This window comes from Pinus tabuliformis, chromosome 6 (genome assembly GCF_031772625.1).
Source record: "Pinus tabuliformis cultivar Carrire ecotype Pingquan chromosome 6, CPIR1, whole genome shotgun sequence".
Classification (NCBI taxonomy): Eukaryota; Viridiplantae; Streptophyta; class Pinopsida; order Pinales; family Pinaceae; genus Pinus; species Pinus tabuliformis.
The window spans coordinates 1,301,005,919-1,301,029,266 of NC_142292.1; positions in this window are offsets into that span (position 1 = coordinate 1,301,005,919).

Below are 23,348 nucleotides of genomic sequence, written 5' to 3' on the forward strand. Positions count from 1 at the left end.
TATACCCAGACAATAAGATATAAAGGATAAAACATGCGTCAGTACTCAGATCTACTCATGATGATAATACATTTTAGTCTTCAAGATCCTGGTCCATCAACCTTTATCAACCGCATGGGAGCCTCCTTGATTCAGATCAAGCCAAGCATCACAAACCCATAACCAGCATACTAGATCTCACACTTCATCAAGTATTCATCACTTACACACTTGCTCCCTTGGCCTAATGATCTTCTCCTTATATAGGTTTAGGCTTCTCTCAATACCATGGTCCAAAACCATGTAGAACCAATACCTTGGACCCAATACCTGTGGTCAACACTTCGGGCCAAATACCATGGACCAATACCAAAATACCATGGACCAAATACCATGGACCAAAACTTAGTTTTCCAACATGTGCACACCTTTCCTTCTGTGAACCTACGTGTGTACGTATACACGCCTTTTGTTCTTCTCACCCGCGTGTATACACACTTTCATCAAGGTTAACCTACGTATATATCTCTCTTGACCTGTTGTACAAGATTTGTCCTCTAATTGAGTTACCACCAAGGACAACACCTGTATCATACCTCTGAGTGAGTTGCCATCAAGGACAACACCTGTATCATAATGCCAACAATTTTTACCATTTCACATTTACCCTTTGATTTTGGTGCTTTGGAGTAGTTTTTACCTTGAAGCTCACTAACTGATTGCGGAGGATTCAGTGGACCATTCCTCATGTTGTCCAGACTAGGTAGGAGGTATCTCTTTTCTCTTTCATTTCATTCCATTCATTTTCAGTTTCAAGCAAAAAAATTGAGTTTTTGAGGCCCCTAGGGTTTCAATTTTGAACTCTGGGATCAATGCACCCTTTCATCATTGAAAGGTGCACTGCATTGCACACACATAGAAGGTTGCATGCATTGCAACACACTATCTTTAAGGCAGGGGTGCGCTGGGTGCAAAACCCAAATTCACACAGCTATTTTCTCCCAAATTTTCCTTTGTTTTTTGTAAAAAATGGATCCTAATTTGTCTAATGGTTGTATTGAAAACATTCATCAGATCAAAATGGTGATTATATGAAGATAATGAGAGAATGAAAAACAAGATATGATTTCCCTAAATAATCAGGGTATGGTTGAGGCCCTAAGGAATTGCGGTTTACTCAAGTATTTCAGACTATCTATCATGCGGCAACAGATTGAGCTTTTACGGTTCCTTGTTCATTCATGGGATCCCACTGATTAGGCCTTTCACATTAGGGACAAAGTGATCCCATTTACGATCGATGATATCTACTTTCTGACTGGACTGTTGAGGCGGGGAGCCCCCATCACACTATCTGGATTTGCCAAAGGGGGTGAATCAGTGAGAGACTACATACGTCAGTTCTATCAGGAAGGTGCACAGCCTAGCAGAGATGTAAATATTAACATCAGGGATGTTAGTGATTTGCCCTTAAGGATGATCCTCTTTACCATTTCTAAATTGGCTGGCAACGTGACACTACACTTGGCAAACAGATTATACATGCAATATGCTTTAGAGTGTTTAGAGCGAAAAGTGTTCAACTGGTGCGAGGCAGTACTTTCATCCACGAAAGAACAACTAATCAAGGTGAAAATCAGAAAGACAAAGAACTTTGGCTATGAGTCGATCCTGATTTCTTTCACCTTGGAGAGAATTCCACTTATGCATCCACAACTTGTTTCCCTGGGTGTATCTAGACCTAGGGATCCGCGGATGCAAAGATGGGTAGATCTTATGGCTAGGCATGCTAGTCAGTCATTGATCTCATTTACCCCTGTGTTCTTTGAGTGGTTTGATTGATAGGATATGGCCATCACAGAGTATCCATATTCAAGAATGGATTTCCATGGAGATCCAGACTTGAGGTCACCAGTGGGAGCACAGTGGGGTGCTATAGGTAAATTGTTTGACAAAAGTGTTTTTTTTATTTTAAAGTTTCTACAATTTTTTTTGTGTTTTCTATTAACTCCAAGACTAAACAAAATCATTTTTTATGTATGTAGACGTTGGACTTGTTCGACCTGTGGGACACCAACGAGTGGCAGGTGGCCCAGCACAAAGACCTGTTGGGAGAGTAGTTCTCCGAGACTTAGATTCAGCCAAGACATTGGCTGAGCTATAGGACCACATAGAGGGTTTGACCCCAGGCATTCCGAATGTTCGGATCGAGGAGTTGCCTATGTGACTGCAACGCCACACCATTAGTGTGTCGAGTCATTGGATGAGACTTTTACGCATGATAGCACAGTTTGTGACCTGTTATCATGAGCACCACTAGTTTACTTAGATGTTTTCTACATACATTTTGAGTTTTTGGGTCAGATGACCAGTTTTTGTCTTGGACACAAACTATTTGTAAAAACTTTTAAAACAATTATCTATCTTACTTTCAGAGTTTTATTATGGTTATGTGATGCAATCCTATTCAACTGATGATATGAATTGAGAATATTTACTTTACATATGTCGCAAATGTCTATTTAAAACATAATTCATTAGAGAATCAGTTAATGTGTTTAGATTTATGGAAATATACTAATATTGAATAAACTCAAAATACTTTTCCAAAATATGAAGTCTAAGGAACATGCGATGAATTGCTATGTTTCAGACGGTATAAATTCTAGTAAGTTGTAGTACAATGAGTTGTGAGTCTAGCCTAATGATGATTCGGCATATGCCAAGTGAAATGGCATCAGATAGAAGTTCAATCAATGTGCTATACTCAGCAATATTGTTCATCAATTGACCAATACAAATCCCTCTAAAACTCACTAACTCGTCGCTTGGAGCAAAAATGGCCCATGCTGCAGAGGATAGATTCTACGTACTACGACTAGCCCCATCGGCGTAACCAGCAAATGATTCTGAAAAATTCAACATCTACAACAAATGCGAAGTGGATTACTTAACTAAATAAGAACTCTAAAGGAAACACACACACACATGCAATCAAAGCATATATACAGTGAGTTTTACTACACTTAACTAAGCATAGTAACGTTTAAGGTACAGCCTATTTCGGGGCTGCGACAACAGAATCCCATCATAGTCCACTAACTCGTAGGCACCTTTCGTCAAAACATGCTTAACACTATAAGGGCCCATCCAAAGCGGTTAAAATTTTCCTACGCAAATTTTGTCAGACTCCTGATTGTAAAGCAATAGCAGGTCACTTTCTGAGAAAACACGAGGCTTGAAATTTTTATCATATTGCGCCTTAATATGTCTCTTATGCGCTTTGTTAGCCAATGGGGAATCACGATGGGTTTCATCCAGATGGATTAACTCCAAGAAACGTGCTTCTTCTTCAGAAGTGTCGGGTAGCAGGTCAATCACAAGTTTGAGAGACGAGATTTCACATTAAATTGGTAAGACTTATTCCAAACCATACACCAACTGAAAGGGTGTAAATCTGGTCGAATTTCTCACCGAGGTTCGATATGCCCACAAAGCCAAGTACATGATTAAATGCTAATTTCTTTTATGAACTACAATCATTCTTTGCAACATGCGCTTAAGGACTTTGTTGATAGCCTCAACTTATCCATTAGCTTGCGGGTAGTATGGAGAAGAACTATCATGTGACAGTCCTAACTTGGCGGTCAGCTCAACCATCATGTGATTACCAAAATGTGATCCATGATCTATAACTATGGCTTGTGGTACACCAAACCTAGCAACCACATGATTGAAGAAAAATAAAGTAGTCGTTTTGCCACTGTTGTTCAATGTTGGCATTGCCTTTGGCCCATTTGGTAAAATAGTCAACGACGACTATAATATACCCATGCCCCCTGGACGAGGTGGGGTTAAATGTCGTAAAGTCAATGCCCCATTTGGCGAATGGGCCAACAACAACGACTAGATGCAATGGTGCAGGTGGTAATCTAGTTTTTCGGTCAAATATCTGGTAAGCATGGCAACTTTTGAGAGCAATAATGCAATCTTTGAATATGGTTGGCTAGAAGTATCCAACACGGAGAATTCTCTGCACAGTAGTATAACCAGATAAATGTCCACCACAAGCACCTAAATGACATTCATTCAAAGCTTTTTCGGCTTCTACATGAGTGAGGCACCTACGTAATATCGTATCGACACCACGACGATAAAGCGTATCACCAATAATCAGATAATCTTTGGCTTCGTATTGGTTATGTCGTTGTTCAGAGTGAGAGGTATGAGGCCAAAAAGATTGGGTCTGGAGATAGGCCAGTATATATCCATACCATGGATCACTTGAAAAGATAAGAAACAGAGACTCATCCAAGATTGATGCTTCTGATGTTGAATCATTGGAGGATGAGGGGAGATCGGAAAGTAACTCAATGAAGACAAGAGATTTCTTTCATTTAGATTTGATGAACTCCAAATCAAACTCAGGCAAAATTACTATCAATTTGGAATATTTCCCCCCCATCAATTGACATGAAAAAATGTATGTCATAGGGTTTCAATCTAATATAGTTGTAGTTTTATGGAGGAGGATGTAATGACAAAATCTCTGCACAGCTTGAACGGCTACCAAAGCTAACTTTTCGACATAGGAATACTTACTTTCTATATCGTTGAGATTATGACTCAAGTAATAAATAGGATGTTTAATTCCACTTTCTTCTTGTACTAAAACCATGCCAATGGTTGGATCTGCAGTGGTGAGATACAGGTAATAGTATTTTTAATATTTTGGGGCATACATTAATGATGCTCTAATCAAGGAATCTTTATGAGCATCAAAGGAAGCTTGCACAACCTGATCCCAATGGAAGGGTACCTCTTTCTTCAATAGACGTGTAAAACCTTTAGCTAATTCAGCATAGTTTGGAATGAACATCCTTAGAAATTTTTCCTTCCCTTGACGTCTCTGTAACTGTAACAAGTTTGAAGGTGGAGGCAAGTCAATGATTGCCTGAACCTTAATTGGATCGAGTTGAATTCCATCCTTTGAGACCATGAATCCAAGCAATCGACTAGAGCCAACACAAAACACACACTTGTGTGGATTGAGTCTTATCTTGTAGTGTTGACACCGTAAAAATATTTCTCTCAAATGTTGCGGGTGATCAGCCCGCTTTCATGAATGAGCAGGTAAATCATCAATATAGGGTTGAACAATGTGCTTGATGTCAGGGAAGGCATAATTCATTGCCCTCTAAAATGTAGCCCCTACATTCTTCAAACTAAAAGGTAACTTTCAATATGCGAATGTGCCCCACAGACAAATAAAAGCTAATTTAGGTTGGTCCTATGGGCGGATATTGATTTGATTGTAGCCAGAAAGCCATCCATGAATGAAAAGATTTCACATCTAGCACATTCGTCAATAATCTGGTCGATAAAGGGTATAGGATAGTTGTCTTTTGTACATGCTTGATTTACATCCCTATAATCGACACACACTCGAATTGTCCCTTGTTTTTTCATAACTGGAACAATGTTAGATACCCAGTCGGTAAGAGGTACAGGGAAAATGAAGCTAGCACGCAAAAGTTTTTCAACTTCTGCTTTAATGGCAACGACCTTCTTAGGATGAACAGGTCGAAGCCATTGTCGTACTAGTTTGACATTAGAGTACATTCTAATCTCATGTTCAATAATGCTTGAGTCAATTCCTGGCATCTCCTCATAAGACCATGCAAAAATATCTCTAAATTCATGAAACAGAGCACGGTAATTATCAAGTTCCAATGGAGAACAATATTTACTGACATGAATGTTTTCTACAATGTTAGGCTTGGCTGAAATGTTTATAGAAATTGTTTCTTCTATGTTTGACAAATTACACTCAGAATATACAGTATCTACTCTAACGGAATTCGATAAGAAATCAATGATTGATGGGTGGTTTAGTTCATTGGAATAATCTTCGATGTCATCTAGAAGATGGGAATGATGATGATAATCTTCCCACAGTTCCTCTCCTATCATCATTGATTGGATGATTCCTCCATCCGTAGAATTTATATGTGAAAGAGGATCTGAAGAAGTACCATATTCTAACGACCTATCTGCCCATACAAAAGTTGAGTGCAGATTTGGGTTTGCCACACAAGCCCAAAAGATTGATTGCTATGATGATTCAATGGGGCTTAACGGTAACATGTCCATATTACTATCATCTTCAACTTGGTTGGAAATCCTCCTTAAATTAGATGAGGTAGAGGAAATCATGTTGCAAGTCTCTACTCTTGCCACTTCCACCAAATCAGATGGTGACGGGAGGGTAAAAGTACCCATTAGGGAAGGATCTTTAAAGAGACCTACTCTAACACTTTGAACTGACAACGGGTGTTTGTATACCAATAGAATGTTTCCTGTTGCCTGTGAACTATTGGCAAAGAAGGCTTGTTGATCAATAACTGTGATTCCACCCTTAAAAGGGAATGCAATAGTATGAAAGTATGTGGAAACCACGACAGCCATAGCATATACCCAAGGCCTTCCCAGTAAAATGTTGCAATCGAGGGGTCCGTCAACTACCTCAACTTCAACAGTAACCATTTTTCCTCCTAGTTCGATTTGCAGGTTACTCAAAATCCCACATGGAGTATATGTTCTTCCATCAAAAGCTTTCAACGTGGTTGGTAATCGTGATAACGACAATGAACCAAGTGTTTTCTAGCAACTCATGGACATAATGCAAGTAGATTCCCCCTCGTCAATAATAGTTCGATGAACATTCTTATTGAGAACTTTTACTTGGATTAGGAAATCTAGTTGTGTCAATAACTGTGGTGAATATCCTGCATGGTTAAAAACCACAAGATTTGAATCCGTAGGATCTATTCTACCTATTGCTGACATTAAAGCCTTTTTCTGGGATGGACAGTTTTGTAACACCTCGAGTGTCGACATAGCGGAAGGAAATTGAGAAAGATCTTCTACTATGTTATAATTTTGAGCTACTCAAGCCCAAGGGTTTAATTTCGATTTGTGCACAACTCCCTTTGGTGTTTTTATTGTTAATTCAGGTACAATGGGTGGAACAAATTCAAATGAAGTTGAGGTGGAAGGATTAGGTTGATCAGTGACCTGATTATTCACTGACAATGGATTTCCATAATATTTGTTTCTTGTTGACACCAAAACTTCATTTTGTGGCTTTGTGATGCATAACATGAGTACTTGGGATGTGAAAGCATGGTCTGTTGCAACCAAATGTGTCTCTGGGGTTGGAAATGGATCAGTCAACACTGCTGATATGTTTGAATTCTTTAAAAGTTTAGAGACCTCGGAGCGATGTGGACAATGTCTTGTATAATGCTCGTCATTACATATCAGACATGGATAACAAGGTTTCCTTGCTGAATTAGAGGAATCAGTTGATTTCTCTGGAGGGGAATTTTCTTGTTTCTTTTTGTTCTTCCCCTTTTTCTTACATGCTGGTTGCTTTGGATTTTTTCCTTTGTCAGATGACATGGCATTAATCTCGGAGGCAAAAGTATTTTCTAATGTATTGGTAGTTTGATTAGAAATAGCAAGAGTTTGACCAGATGGTCTTCCTGCTGACTGTGTGCTTGAAGAACCGATCACACCGTCGCCGACATGAGATTCTTAACTCGATTGTGGAGGAGGTGGAATAGTGAAAGCTGGTCGAGGTGCATTGGGAATTTTATCATAAAGCATGACGGATTGTGTGTAAATCAAATCCAAGTATTGGGCACAAGCAATGACTTGCTCTTCTGTGACAACTACACTTTTTGCCACATCCTCGGTAATTGATGGCAACAAGGATTTTATGAACCACTCAGCTAAAATTTGATCGAGAACATATGTCTTAACCATTCGATGATGATGCCGCCACTCATGAATATGATCTGATATATGGGTAGCAGTAGTTTGTTTAAAGTTGGTTAGGAGTTCCATTCCAGTTTTGTATCTGATAGGTAACTGGAAGCGGGTCAAAAAGGTAGTGGATAAATTGGTGAAGTTATCGAAAGAAGCTCTTGGTAATTCAATGTACCATTTAGCAACTGGACCAGTAAGTGTTCTTTGGAAAAGACGAAGTTTGACCGAATCGTCATTTAAGGAGTTTGATGAACACCAAAAATTAAAGGCCATAACATGATTTGATGGGTCTTCTCCAGGCTTTCCATTAAACTTCGAAATGTCAGATGGTAACTTATGCGGAATTATCGACCACCAAGGTGCATATAAGATTGGATCATTAGTGAGCCGATTTAAATCTGGTAATTCTAAAGTTGCTACAAATGGAAACTGTCAATTCAAGTCAGGTTGAGCATACCTAGGATATGATGGAATTGCATACCGACATAGGGCATATGCATTTGGTAACCTTGGTATGGTTGTTGAACAAAACCAGTATAAGGTGGTTGTTGATAACTAGGTTGAATGTGTGGTTGTCCATAACTTGCAAAGCCTTGTTGACCAGGACCTTGGTAAGCTTGAGAATGACCAAAACCAAGTTGAGCCTATGAAACAAGTCCAAACTTGGGTTGGAATTGATGGAATTAGGGTTGTTGAAATTGAGGTTGCCACGGTTATTGAATCAACTGTTGTTGTTTTTGGTACAATTGTTGTGGATTTAATGGTTGTTATTGTCCAGCAATGAAAGGTTGGCCAGGTTGTGAATAAACTATACCAGTGTAAGCCTGGGTCAGTCCAGATAAGGGTACACTAACCTAAGGTTGTTGCTGAACTCCAGAAACAAGTGGTTGTTGTAAAACAACTTGAGGAACTTGAACTTCTTGACTTGAAACTTGTGATTGCAAGGTAGAAGGATCAGTTTGAACAGGTTGAGATACAACAGTTTGAACTTGTGACTGTGGTACAGTAGTAACAACAGGTGTAGTGGGAATAGCTGACACAGTTTTCATTGGTTGTGTTGGATACACAAGCCTTGGTTGAACTGGAATTGTTTGTTGCCATTGACAAACTCTAATTCCAGATTGACCTGAATATTGTGGGATACTACCATATGGTAGTCCCCCGAAATAAGGAGGATACGATGAATAAGCATATTTCTCTCCATATGGTGGCAATTCAGTACTTAATGGATACATAGGTATTTGTTGACCAGATTGTCCAGTTTGATACTGATATGCAGGATCAAACTGTTGAGTTCCCATTAGAGAAGAACCAAGTAAAATTCTGGTCGAGGACATGGGTGATGACCATGGTGTAGAAGTGACCCCTAAGTGGGTTCCAAACAATGATTGGTAACCAATTGGGATGGACAATTCACCATACAGGTGTGACTCAGGTGTGGTAGAAAACATTGAAGAAGTTACAACAGAAGATTCTATTGCAACTTCATCAGATGATATAGTCTGAGATGTTGACGATTGTTCAAGCATAGTTAACTAACCCAAAAGTTATCCTAAAGATTCGACGGGTACTTGAAAAGAAGCAGGATCAAATGAAGCAAAGAAATCAGGAGTATTAGGGTAAAGATAAATCCCAGTTCCAAAGTGAAATGGCGTTCCATGTGTGGAATCTTCTTCCAATTCCTCCTCTATAGGAATTAAACCTGGTGGAAGAACTTCACTGTCAGGTTCATAAAATGTTTCTAGTGTTGATGAAGTTGAAGTTTCAATAGTTACTAATGTCTGAATGGTAACCAGTTTATCATCTTCCAGTAAAGTAACAACTTATGAATGTTCAAATTCGAAGTCCAGATGTTCAGGTAAATGAACAACAGTTTCAATAAGAGGTTCCTGAACAACTTCATGTTCAGATGTAACTTCTGTTTGAACTGGGATAGATTCTGGATTAATTTCTAGTTGAACTGATTCAAGTTCAGAAGTACTTTCTTGTTGAGCAATTTCAAGTTGAGAATTAACTTGTGGTTGAACAACTTTGGTTACTATTTCATTAGGATCAGTGCTAATGTCCTCAGGTAATTGTGAAACTTCCTCTTAAGGAATGGACGTACCAGAAATAGTTGGAGTAACTGGAGTCTCTGTACTTACTGAAATAGATAATTCAGGTAACTCAGATGAAGAACTAGGAGTTCTTGATGTACTAGACTCAGTTAAGCAAGACTGCTTTGCCCGAATTGGTGTCGTTTCGGGAGACAAAGGTGGTTTTCTCGTTGTTCTTTGTGAACGATGGGGTATGGGTTGATGTTCCTCCATAATTTCTTATTAATTTTATTATCAAAAAATAAATTAACAAAAAGGGGTATACTAGGCAAAAGGTTTACTAAGCAACTTTGAACTGCATAATACCTCCTAGCGAACCAAGAAATACGGGCAGGAAATCTCCCCAAATGTTGTGTTAGGTGTATCATAGTTTACAAGGTGGCCAACTTGGTTACTTAAGGATGGATAGCAACCTAGATTTGTCCTCCCATATATACTCAAAGGTACATGGAGACCTAGTCCGTATAATCGTTGTCTAGTGCAAAACCGCACAGTGAGAGCATTTCCATATACTTTACGTACTGTAATACCACCCTATATACCCGAAGGTACATGGACGAGATACAATATAGTCATGTATGTGGAATGAGGTATCGCACTCGGGATGTATTGCAGACAAGTTAGCGACATCTGCTTTGTTTTATGACACTCGAACACGTCTCTAGCCTAGAACCACTAAATTTTCTCATTAATGACAATGCTCCATTAGGTAAATTGATGTTTATTTTAAGTTGATCTTGCTTAGGAATTTTCCTTTCAAGTTCACCACATGATGTATTCTGAAATTCCTATGAATGCAACTATCATGATAAGCATTCTTTCCATTCAATTTAACGATGAAAATCCTAGCTACTTAGGGATAGAGCAATCAAATTTCTTTTGATCAAAGAGAAAAGAGCACAATTTAAATGCAAATTATCTACACTATTCTTATCAGCGCACACAAACTTTTTCAATGCAACATGCATGTATTTCTTTTAGATTTCCCTTATTGTGAATGAACAAAAAGGAAAACTAATGCACAATCGATCAATAAACTCTTTTACTAAAAATGACAATTTTGCAACAATTTCTTTTCAAGGAAAGGAAGACTTTAGGACACTTTCATTTTCAAAGAAATGACGAATTACAACACTTTCAATGAAAAGACTAATCATATGCACACATCAATCAATCGACCTTTCATGAATGAAGATTCTACGACAATTCAATTTTCGAACGAAATACGATTTTACTACACTTTCTTCCACTAAAGATCAATCGACCAAAAATTAACTTTCGACTATAGATTGAAAATGACAAAGTAAATACATAACAAAAATTTATCAATCCTAGTCTAAGTAGGGCCAAGTAAGGAGATGAAAAACTATTTTCAGAGACAAGACATCATTGACATTCAGCAAATCATTCAAACAGGAGAAATTTGGCAAAAACTTCAGCTCCTAGATGGGAAACTGATCCTCAAGGGATCAGCATAGGCAGCAGTGAGAGATAGTGCGCTTCAACTCACTGGCTCTATGCAGGAAGTGCATTGCAGTGCACTATGTCCTTCATTGGGCTGCACTGGTGACAGTAAGCCATTTTGAAGGCAATTTTAACACAGTTTTGGCTCAATTTTTAATGAAAGAAGATTGAAATTCAATCAACGACCACAAGTATAGTATGTAGAAATGTCTTAAGAGGCTGATAAGCTACTAAGATGGATAATCGCTCCCCAGTGTAGTCACCAATTTGTTTTGGGAAGTTTTAGTGTCTACAGATAAATGCTTAAACCCCTAGACTAGTAGCTAAGTCTAGAACAACAGTGCAAAGCATTCTCTACTTTTTCTATGACCAACAGATTAAATAAGAGGTAAAGAAGCCTACCTATAGCTTTCGCTTACTCCTTATCTCCCTTAACCAATTTTGTCGCTCTTTTCTGTACTTAATTCGCTTGAAGTTACCTGCACATAGACAGAAGACAAAAACTGATCAAAGCATATGATAATGATCTATTGATTAAACATAGTATGGAACCAAGTACATAGTACACATATGAAAGCATCAATGAATAACACAAGCATATGGAAAAAGCTTTGAACACTTTATTATTAAAAGGAAGAGTTAAAACCCAATTTGCTTGATTCAGCATCACTCCTCTAGTTCAATCCCATCCTCTCCTCATAACAAGCAAGACATGTTGACATCATTACAATACTTGAAATCAACTCAAGTCTCATACTAACAGCATCTCCCTATAATTCAATGATTTCCAGCCCCTGATCACTTAGATGAGTGGTCTTTTTATAGGTGAATGAAGGAAGTTATGCCATAAATGGTGATAATGAATGCCCTCCCAAACTTAGAATTCAATTCCATGGAGGAAGGGATAAAGGTATTGATGTTCCTTAACTCCATACCTCATCAAAATTTGAGCCCAAAGGAGTAGATAAACTTGGGAAATTTCTAGATGCATCCAATGGATAAGAATATTCCCAAACCCCAATGCAATTTCACTCAAATTCACCCAGCACAGGCCAAAGAGGGCTCAAGTGTGTTGCATAGCACCCTAGTAGTGTATTGACTACACTGCAGCACACCCTAATGAAGGCCTTCCTGCGCTGATCTTCTTAGAGGCAGTTTTTAGATGATTTTAGTCATGGCACTTCTTGGGAAGCTAGGAATTCTAATGGTTGACTTCTTTAGGGCATGTAACAATTGAATTAGGGTTTGACGGGCCCTGATAGTATCGATCTGTAGGTTGAGGTTGTTGTGCCCAAATGGATCTGTAACAGTACCTATAATACTAGTGTATTCCCCTTATTTTTGTTGTTAGTTTAGCTCCCTATTGTTATTGTTTTGTCCATGTATCCCCCACGTTATTTTTGTGCCGCATAGAATCCCACTATTCTTATTGGTACGCCCTTACATTCTTATTGGTATGTAGGCTCTGATTATATTATGACCCTTTAGACTCCTATATATACCAAGGAGGTCTTATCATTTGTATGATCCAAGAATTGTTCATTTATGTAATGTAAATCAGGTTTCCTCCTCGAAGAGGATAATTTTTAAGTCGTTGATCTATCTTTTCTGTGAGCTGGTTGCATAACATTTGGAATCAGAGCTTTGGATTCTAGGGTTTCACCTCTTCAAACAGGTCATCTTGGAATTTTCTCTATAACTTTTTTTTTATGAGGCTTCAAAATATGCAATTGCAACCACGTGGATCCAAAATACTAGTGAACTTGATGTATGAATTTTAGATATTGGTTCACTATATTTGCAGATATATGATCCAATGAAATTAGGATTTTTGCAGGCTCCAGAATTCCATCTCAAACAGGTGACTTAGGGAAAATCATCATAAATTTCTCTCCAAACATCGGATTTTAATTTCATAAAAAGTGACTGAAAGTGCACATACTGTAGTTTTTAAGGTATCATTGTTAGGGTTGAAGTTTGAAACAATGACACATGGCGCTACATACAATTTCATTCTATTGAAGAAGTCTATAATCAGGTCATCGTGAGATATTGGAAATAACTCTTTCTTGAATAATCCAATCTCGATCTAACTTGGGGGGTTCGAACTAATACTCAGAGGGGTACCCCGGGATGAAATTTCAGATCTTGGAGATTTGAAATTATAGAGATACAAAAGTTATAATATTAAGCTCCTAAAAAACAAGAAAAGGTGTTTATTTTTTAAAGTTTTGCATAACTTTTGTTTGAAAAATCAGTTTAAAGTGATTCGAAGGACACAATGAAGCATAGATATCATTGTTTGATTCCAAAATTCCTCGAAAAAAAATGGACACACCTAGTAAGAAAGAAAAAATATCTTCTATGACACATGTAGAAGAAGAAGAAATGCAACATGATATATCAAATTTAGGAGACCAAGTGAAACAAATTCTTCTCTCACAAAAAGTAACAAAAAATGAATTGGAAGCCATGATGAATGTTAATATAGATGGTATAAAAAGGGAAATTGGAGTTAAGATCGATGGTATAAAAAGGGACATGGGAATTTTGAATGATGGTTTAAAATAAGACATGGAATGTCAAGATAGTGGGTTGAAGGAAGGTTTGGCAAAGTTTCTAGTGGAAAGGCTTCCCATTGGTGACAAGGTAATCCATGAAAATCATGACGAGGACAAAAGGAATATGAATTATTATTTTAGAGACTCCAATGTTGGGTTTAAGAACCACCACATTCCAAAGGTCGATATGAGTACTTTTGATGGCAAGGACCCGTTAACATGGATACTACAGATGGAGAAATATTTTGATATCCATGATGTTCCACACACACAAAATGTACGCATTGAATCTTTACATTTTGAACCCAATCAGTTTTTATGGTATCGATGGATTTGTTCTTGTAAACCACTAGTCACTTGGTCAATTTTTATGGAGGAAATTATAGCACATTATGAGGATAGAAAGAGCAACAACTTATTTAGCCAATTGATAAATATCAAACAAAAGGGTTCAATGGCAGAGCACACTGAGGACTTCCAAAATTGAATATCAGGGTAACTGATATTCCAAAGGAGCATAGTATTGATGTCTTCATAGGGACCTTGAAGTATAACATCCAACATGAGGTTCACTTTTCAGAACCTGATTCATTGGATAAGGCATTCAGTGTGGCAACAAAAGTTGAAAGAAAAATTATGGCAACAAGGAAGTATACCGCTCACGACTATAAAGATGGAAGTGTTGTTGCTCATAGCCTTCCACAACCTACAAGGTTGATGCCAAAACAATTGGAGGAAAAAAGAGAAAAAAGGCTTTGTTACAACTGTGATAGAAAACACACTAATGGTCATCAGTGTGATGAGAAGAAATTATTCTACATATATTTTTAAGAGGAGTAATAAAAGGAACAAGAAACATAAAAAAGGGAGGATATACACTAGGAACCAACCCTAGATAAAGAAGAAATGAATCTGACCATATTTTGCAAAGCATTGGAAGGAATTACTACTCCTCAAACTCTCAGTATAGAAGGATATATCAAGAAGAAAAAGGTGATAGTATTGATCGATTCAGGTAGTACTCACAATTTTATTCATTTAAAGATAGCTAAGGAATTGAATTTCTTCCTATATTAACCACCAGAATGTCAAGTAATGGTAACTAGAAATTTCTCTAGAAAGTGCCATAATATCAAGGTAAACATGTGGGAATATGTATTGAATAGTCCAATGCTTTCCATTCCAATGGGTGGTGTTGATGTCGTGCTAGGATTCCAATGGTTACAATCTTTGGGGATGATAATTTTTAATTTTCAAAACTTGAAATTTTTTTGGAAGGAAAGGAAGTTGAATTAAGGGGTATCATAGGGAAACTAGGAAATATAATTAGCTCTAATGACATGAAAAATCTTGTGAAGAAATAAAAATTGGGTGTAATTATAACTATGCTCAATAGAGGTTCAAACATCAAAATCATCTATTTCTCTTGTTGGGCACAGCCCAACTTGGTCCATTTTTGGTCAAATACTCTGCATTTTGAGGAGCCAAGCACACAGAGCCCACAAAGTTATATTCATTATGCAATGTCTAGGGGCTTTGGATGAGTCAAAGCCCCTCATTTTGTAATGAGTATTGGGTGTTAGTTCATTGTTTTTTCAGATCTATGGTATGTGGACCATGGTCATGTAGTAATGAAATCTATATAAGGAGATGTAATAATTTGTCGAGTAGTAGAAGAGAAGTCATAAATGAATCATTGATATTTTATGTATTTAGTCTGTATTTTTGGGTCTTAAGGAAAGCTTCGCAACTAAGTGCGTGAAGGCCTAGAAGAGTCTGTAGCTGAGTGCAGAGACCACCTATAGCTGGGTGTGCAGGTCAAAGAAGTTTATGCACTGAAGATCTATCTTAATAAATAAGAATTTTTGGTGAAGTCTTGTGCATATATGTTAACTATCTACATTGATACATACTATTATGCATGATTTCTACTTAATTATGTGAAGAAATAGATGTTATACTATTCTCTGATATTTTTATGTGATAAGTGAAAATATGTGAAATAAATCATCAGCACGAAGTTATCTATGTATGCAAAGTTGTAGATAGGTATAAAACATAAGTAAACACATAGGCGCCACAACACGCATATCCCTTGGCTGTAGAAACCTAGTTCTACAACCTCCCATAACCACTTCGGGTGAGGCTGCAATCTTCTTGTAGGTCATTGCCGAAAGGGGCTATGGTTGAGATTTTTTTTAGTGTGCAGTACACTTTGAACCTGGTTCCAAGCCCCCTGAGAGAACATATGGTTCCGTTGCTAGGACCAGGATCTGTTTGAGGGATATGTTTTGGCTTTTTTCGAAGAAGGAAATCCAGAGTGGGTTGAACAAAAAGAGTGAGAATTTGCAGTTCAGGAAAACAAAAACCCATGATTATCGACTGAATCCTGGTTGCATAAGTATCTCTATATAGAACAACATGAAATCTTCTTTGGCTTGTTTCACATTGAACTATACAAATGGGTATCAAATTTGACCAAGCATAAGACTTGTTTTAAAGGAGACGAACCTAAGGAGTGGAATCCTGCATTGACACAATGACTCAAATATGTCAATAATAGTATCTCAGGAGCTGTTGATTTCTGGATTTATAGAATTTTGGGAGGATTTATCACTAAATTCGCAATAGAAATGATTGTATCTTTCAATGAAGAAGGAAATAAAGTAACCTTGTAATAAGGAAGTAACCCCGAAACCCCATGGTATCCCCCTCCCATCCTAAAGGTGCATCGAAGTTAGTAGTTGAGAAAAATCAGGGCATCTTTTGGATTCACCATCCATCTACTCCACTTACCCCCATCCTAATCCCCCTCCCCTAACCCCCAAGAAGAAAAATGCATGATACATTAAGCTACATATCTTTAAAGGACTTTGATCAGAGGATCCTGACCAGTTCTAGTTTGTAGTTGATGTAGTATGGAAAGTAAGGCAAATCGCTGATGAAGATGTAAAGAAGGTGCAACTCATCACGATGCTACAAGAAAGAGAGATGACATGGTACATGAAGTACTTTGTGACCAATCTGGCTTCTTTGTTGGATGATATTAAGAAATTGCTGGTATCAGAAGTCAAGAAGTCGAAGTTAGAATCACAGTGAATTACGAAGTTGAAGGAAATCAAATAGTTGACTACTAAGTCCATGTGGGAGTTGGATCAATGATTCAAGGTGTTAATGGGACAGGTAAGATTTAACATACCCCCAGAACAACATAAGTAATGGTTTATAGCCATGCTACTTCCATATATCATGTTCCCCTTGATGCAACAGAAGATTGCAACTCAAGCTGAAGCATTAGAAATTGTGATGAAGCTAGAAGCTTTGCTAATTGGAGATAGTTATACAAGAGTACAATATATTCAAAGCAAGCTAGAAAATTTGACCTTGGAATTGCAAGATCTCAAGAAAGGTAAAGAAACTAAATCAGAAGTATGGTGTACGAAATAAGGATCAATTCCTTGTGTTAAGAGATTACTTAGCAAGTGGAGCACCTAATCCAATGAACCCAAGATCAAGTTTGTGGTGCGAGATTTGTGGAACGAGAGGCCAACATTGCCCTAAAGATTGTTATTTCTTACAAAACTACATACAGACTCCAAAGAAACTATTTTGTAATTTTTTTAAATTTATAGGCCATGATGAGAGAAGTTGTCAAAGTTATGATATGATGATGGAGCACACTGCCGATGATTATAGACTGCAAGTTGAAGGACATACACACGAGGAGCCAGGCCAGCTTGTTGGTCAAGGAGGTTTCCAAGGACGAGGATGAGAAGATGGTCAAGGACGTGACTAGATTATCTATTATAATTATGGATAGGAAGGACACTTTGCAAGAGACTGCCAGAACCCTACGACAACCTAAACTACAGTAAGTCTTTTGATCACATGATAGAAGAATGTCATGTCCTTATCATGAAGATAAAGGAGAAAAGGAACCAACAAGCCACAACAAATATTCAAATGATGACCACTGAGACAAGGGAGGATCAACCATACATTGAAATTGTAACAGGAAGTAGAGTTGCGACTAGAAATGATAAAGTCGATGGGAAAAAGGAAGTTGAAGCTACATGGGTAAGAAAAAAATACTGAAAAAGACCCTACATTTGAGATTCAAAAGGAAAAGAAAGTATTCATGGAGGAAAGGTGAATCTTTATAGATGAAGGGGCTTCAACCTCTATTAGTAGCCAAATTAGAATAATAACTGTGAGATAGTACCAGCTGTGACACAAGATGTGGATCTAGATATTTTGAAGTCTTTTCTACAAACTTGCATGAAGTTGTTAAGAAACCAGAAATTTGTGGAGGGATTGCAAGAATTGATAGACTCTTGTGCTTCTAAGGAAGTACCACAGAGTGATATGTGCGTAGTAAACAACCTACATTGACATAAGAAGAGGACTGGGAAAGAAATGAGGCTTATTGCACAGATTGGAGAATATGACATGGATCAAGTTATCTTGGATCTAGGATCTGATGCCAATGTCTTGCAAAGTAGACTTGGGAATTTATGGGTAAGTCAAAGTTGCAATGGTCACTGATCTAGCTGAATATGGCGAACCAACAAAATATTTTTCCTCTAGGAAGGTTGTCAAGTATCACGGTAAACATTGAAGGAGTGCGCACTACTACTGACTTTGAAGTGATCGAAATTGTGGATGATAGTAATCCCTATCTTGTGTTGTTTGGATTGGATTGGGAATTTTCTAACATCGCTATAATTAACTTGAATAAAAGGAAAATGAAATTTGAATGAAACAATGTGAGAGTCATTGTTCCATTAGACCCATCAGAGGGAGCAAGGTATATTGAACCTGTTAAAGAGGAGTACAACGCAGATGACATCAACACCATTTACCAAATAACAATAAAAGGAGAAGAATGGATCAACCCTACTGTAGACAGAAAATTGTGTTGGGAGAAAGACAATTCCTGCACTTCATATTCACAAGAAGAATTAGAAAATAGGCAAAATAGGTTACATGAAGTGTCTACAAGCCTATGTGCAAGGATCACTAAAGCAGTGTGTTGTATGATAGCAGAGGTATGTGATTTACCTTTTTATGATGGTTTTGGAATGTCGATACATTCTTTAGAGATTATGAAAGAAAAGTGCCAAAATGTCAAAGGTTGTTAGCTCTGGATCTAGTCCTAAGAGCTACTCCTTCTAGATGGTGGGGTACACATAAGAAGAACATAGGAGATTGGAAAAAATGTCGAATATTGATGTGGGTAAGGTTTGGTCAAGTACAAACAGAACTGGAAGATAAGTATGATGTTCAAAATGATCCTAGAGAACACATACAACTCTATATGATAGCATGAAAGGAAATTTCATGAGAAGAATGGGTGCATGGCTTCATCCATACCTTGGAGACAATTCCTCATAATTGGAATTTGGAAACAGAACTATGACATGGTACTGCACGATGGGAAAATATGGTTGACGGATTTATAATGACATTTACTTTTGAAGATGATTTTCCACATATAGATGTAGCCCTTTAGATAGTTAAGAAGAATATTTTTTAGAACGAAGTTCCAGTTATTTAGTAACCTGATTGGGCCGCGCAGTTACATAATGTAATGGAATGCTGATGAGCCCCATAAATGGGTAATTATATGGGCTCATTTTTCCTCCTAACATAGTTAAATCAACCATTCCCTTAGCTTATTACATGTTTTTTTATTATATTTATGCTTATGGAGTGAGTTGAGTTAGTTATGATGCCATGAGGTCTAATATGTGTTTAATGTAGATTTTTGTTGAATTTTTAAGACAAAGTCAAAGATTCAATGGAAAATTGGTAGCAATAATTTGAAGTGGATAAAGGAGAAGATTTATAGGAGGGAATCCCCCTCATTTATTACTTCCCACTTCGAATTCCCCTTCATGCAGCTTGGAGTACAAACAGCCAAATCAATGCACTAGGAGGCAGTCGAGCAAGTGGAGGATAACTTATGTTTATCTCGAGTTTTGGGAGCCAAGCCTCCCTGATTTTAAGGAAGCTATTGAGAGCTTTAGTTGTATAAGTAGAGAGGCCTAGGGCCTCACTAGGGTTGAATTTTTGTCAGATTTTTGTTGTACTTTTGCTATTGTAAAACTCTGCTCAACTTCGAGCTTACTTTTGTGGATAGTTTCATGTAATCCTATTACTATTTTGATAATAAAGATGAGATCCTTTTTGAGCTAGCACTGAGTTACCTCAGAGGGCTGAAGCTCTTGGGTTAGGGCCCAATCCAAGTAGCCAAGCTCCTCTTGTTTGTATTTATATGCTTTGTTTCAGTTTATGGATTAGTTGTTGTTAGATGAATTTCTTTCTTGGTTAAGAATAGGTTGCTTTTGGTGATTTAGAAGGTTGTTTCCATTTGTGTTTTCTATAGTAGGTTAAGCAGTGATAGAAAGAAGATTAAAAAGGCTAGTAATAGTGCCTTGGCCTCTTTTCTTCCCTTTAGAACCATGAACTGAGGCAAAGACCCTCTTGTTACCCCAAAAACATAGATTTTCCTTCTCCATAGGATTTCTAGTGTTTGCAGTTTGTTAGAAGGTTAATGCTTTGATTTAGATCTCTTCCATCGTGCTCATTTCTATCTTTGCAATAAGTCTCCTTCCATGCTTTCTCTCCTTGTAGAATTTTTCAACATTTAATTCCATAGCTCATAATTTAGACTAGCTTGATGCAAAATTCTTTTTTGATGTACTCATTTCCTTGCTTGCTTGATCTCATTGGTCGACTGTCAGTTCTTTTGCAGTAGATCTCTTCTCACAGTAGGTTAACTAATCAACCATCACATTATCTCACTGCTCCATGCCCTACAGGTCGCCCAAAGTTCACCTCAAATCTGCCTCAGTTTTCTGCATTTTTCCATAGGATTTCTTCCTCTCTCCCAATCATCTTTCCCTCTCCTAGTGATCCTTGGTGGACCCTAACTGCCCTAACACATCATCTCAATGTTCATCCACCTTTTCCACCCACTATCACACCTTCAAAACCTTCAGAACTTCTCTCAGCATCCTCTTGTAGACCTCCTGTAGATCCCCTGTGTCCCCCTGTAGATTGTCCTGTAGGCTTTCTTTTGAAGGCCAAGTGTGGGAAAAGCCTCCAGAATGCCACCCGAGACCTCCTAGGACCCATATTCACCATCCTACATCTCCTCAAACCCCAAAGTCACCCTTCAACACCACCTATTCGCTTCCACCTTCACACACAACAAAATACATGCATGTCAATTTTGCATAAAAATACATAAAAATCCAAAAAGATGTTTTTTTGCTCATTTACTTCTAGAAATAGCTTGAGTAGATGTTGTTTACTTCCTTGAGTAGGTAATGGCATTAATTTCATGGTTTTCATAGTGCTTTCTGCAAAAGTAGGATTAGTTGGTTAAGTAGGGTTTGCTAGGTTTACTTTACATTTCAGTCTTTTTCCTTTCTGCAATTAGAGTAGCCTCTGTAGAGTAAGCTTTCCTTTCTTTCATCACATATAGAGCTTCTTCTAGAATCCATAGAAGTTGGCTTGAGTTCCTAGTGATCTTGCACCAGCTAACCAAGTGACAGCCTGCAGTAAGAACTAGTACTTGTGCATACAGCACCGTCGCTTCCAAGTTTGTTACGAACTACCGGGTTGATAAGAGTAAAGTAGGTAGCCCAGGAGTTGTAGCATTATTGCTGCAATACTGGTGCTCACCATTTTTTGGCACCATTGCCGGGGAAACATTAGAGTATTTTGTGATTACTGCTTTCTTCTATTTTCTATCGCAACATTCTGCTAAATAGTTTATTTTAACAAAAGTAGAATAGTCATTTCTTTCAACTTCTGCATTTCCTTGCTTTCCTTTTCAATTCTGCAAATTTCATTTCAACAAGAGTAGGCTAGTCATTTCTTTCAAATTCTGCATTTCCTTGCTTTCCTTTTCAATTCTGCAAATTTCATTTTAGCAAGTTCATTTCAGTTAGTTGCAATTTGTTTTGTTCAATCCATTTCAGTTTTGTAGGTACAATCAGTGTGAAAAAAAAAAACAAAAACCAACCAAAAAGATTTCCTTTCATGCCTCGTAGGAATAGAGATAATTCAGGAAAATTCTTGCCCAACACCCCCACTACCTCACACAACCAACCTTCTCTCTTCTTCGGTGGCAGTGATCAAGAAGAACCTTTAGGTGAACAACCAGAGATATTTGAAGAACCTATAGGGGAAGAAGAAGAAGAAAACATCCCTCCTGAGCCAATGGCTGAAAATAGAAATGCTAGGGGGAATGGAGAGAGAATAGAGGGTACCTTTCCCATTAGGGAGACCAATGGGGACACCAAAATGAAGAATATAAGTCCTTCAGCCCTACCTCACTTCCATGGTTTGACTACAGAAGATCCTAACACCTTCTTGTTTGAGTTTGTTGTCATCTGTCGAACCTATGACTATGCAGAAGACGAGCAAAATTTGAAGCTATTCCCTTCTACTCTCAAGGATGCAACATTGCACTGGTTCATGGGGTTACTTGGCAATAGCATCGAAAATTGGGCTCAGATGCATCAAGCCTTTAATGACAAATAACGAGACTATTGTAGGTCAAAAGATACCAAAGAAGAAATCTTCCGAATGACCATGGGAAGTGATGAATCCTTTGAAGATTATGAAGAGAGGTTCTAGCTCAGCTACAAAAGGGCCAGGTGTACACTTGACCTTGAATCTCTGAAGTTGGTCCTGCTCAGAAGAATTCCAGAAGACCTTCTAGACACCCTCCATCTATTGGCTGGGGGAGACATCTACCAATTATCTTATGAGGACATAAAGACTGTTTTTAGAGACCATTCTAGAGCAGCCAGAAAGAAAGGTAGGGGGATTCAAGCCATAGCCAGTACCTCCTCTTCCAATTCATCCATTAAAGGTGAAATTGGAAAAATGTTGGAAGAATTCAAAAGTGAGATGTTGCAAACTCTTGCCATGCAAATGGAAACCTTGCATATCAAAAGAAAACAAGTGGAAGCAGAGAGGGCTTTGGCCATCTTTTGTCCTAGATGCACTAGGAGGCATCGTAGGAACAAATGTCCATTGAACTCTATAGAGGTTTGTTCAGTCTGTGAAGAAGATCATTCTACAGATAAGTGCCCTTCCTTGCCCAGACTTAAAGTTGTATACCAAGGGGCCGAAGGAGCCATTGAACCACTCTATTTCATGAACCAAAGGAGACTGCATGGACCTAGACCATACCAGCAGGGGATGCAAGGGACATCTTAGGCATACTACAACCCCAACCAAGTCACTTCCATAACTTCTTGGGGCCCTCCTTCTCATCCTTCCTAGTCCACACCTCCTCTTTGGTCCTTCCCATCTCAATATCATGCCCAACCAGCCGCTCATTCATTTCAATCCTATGTTCAGTCGCAACCTTAATGGAGTGTATCTCATCAGG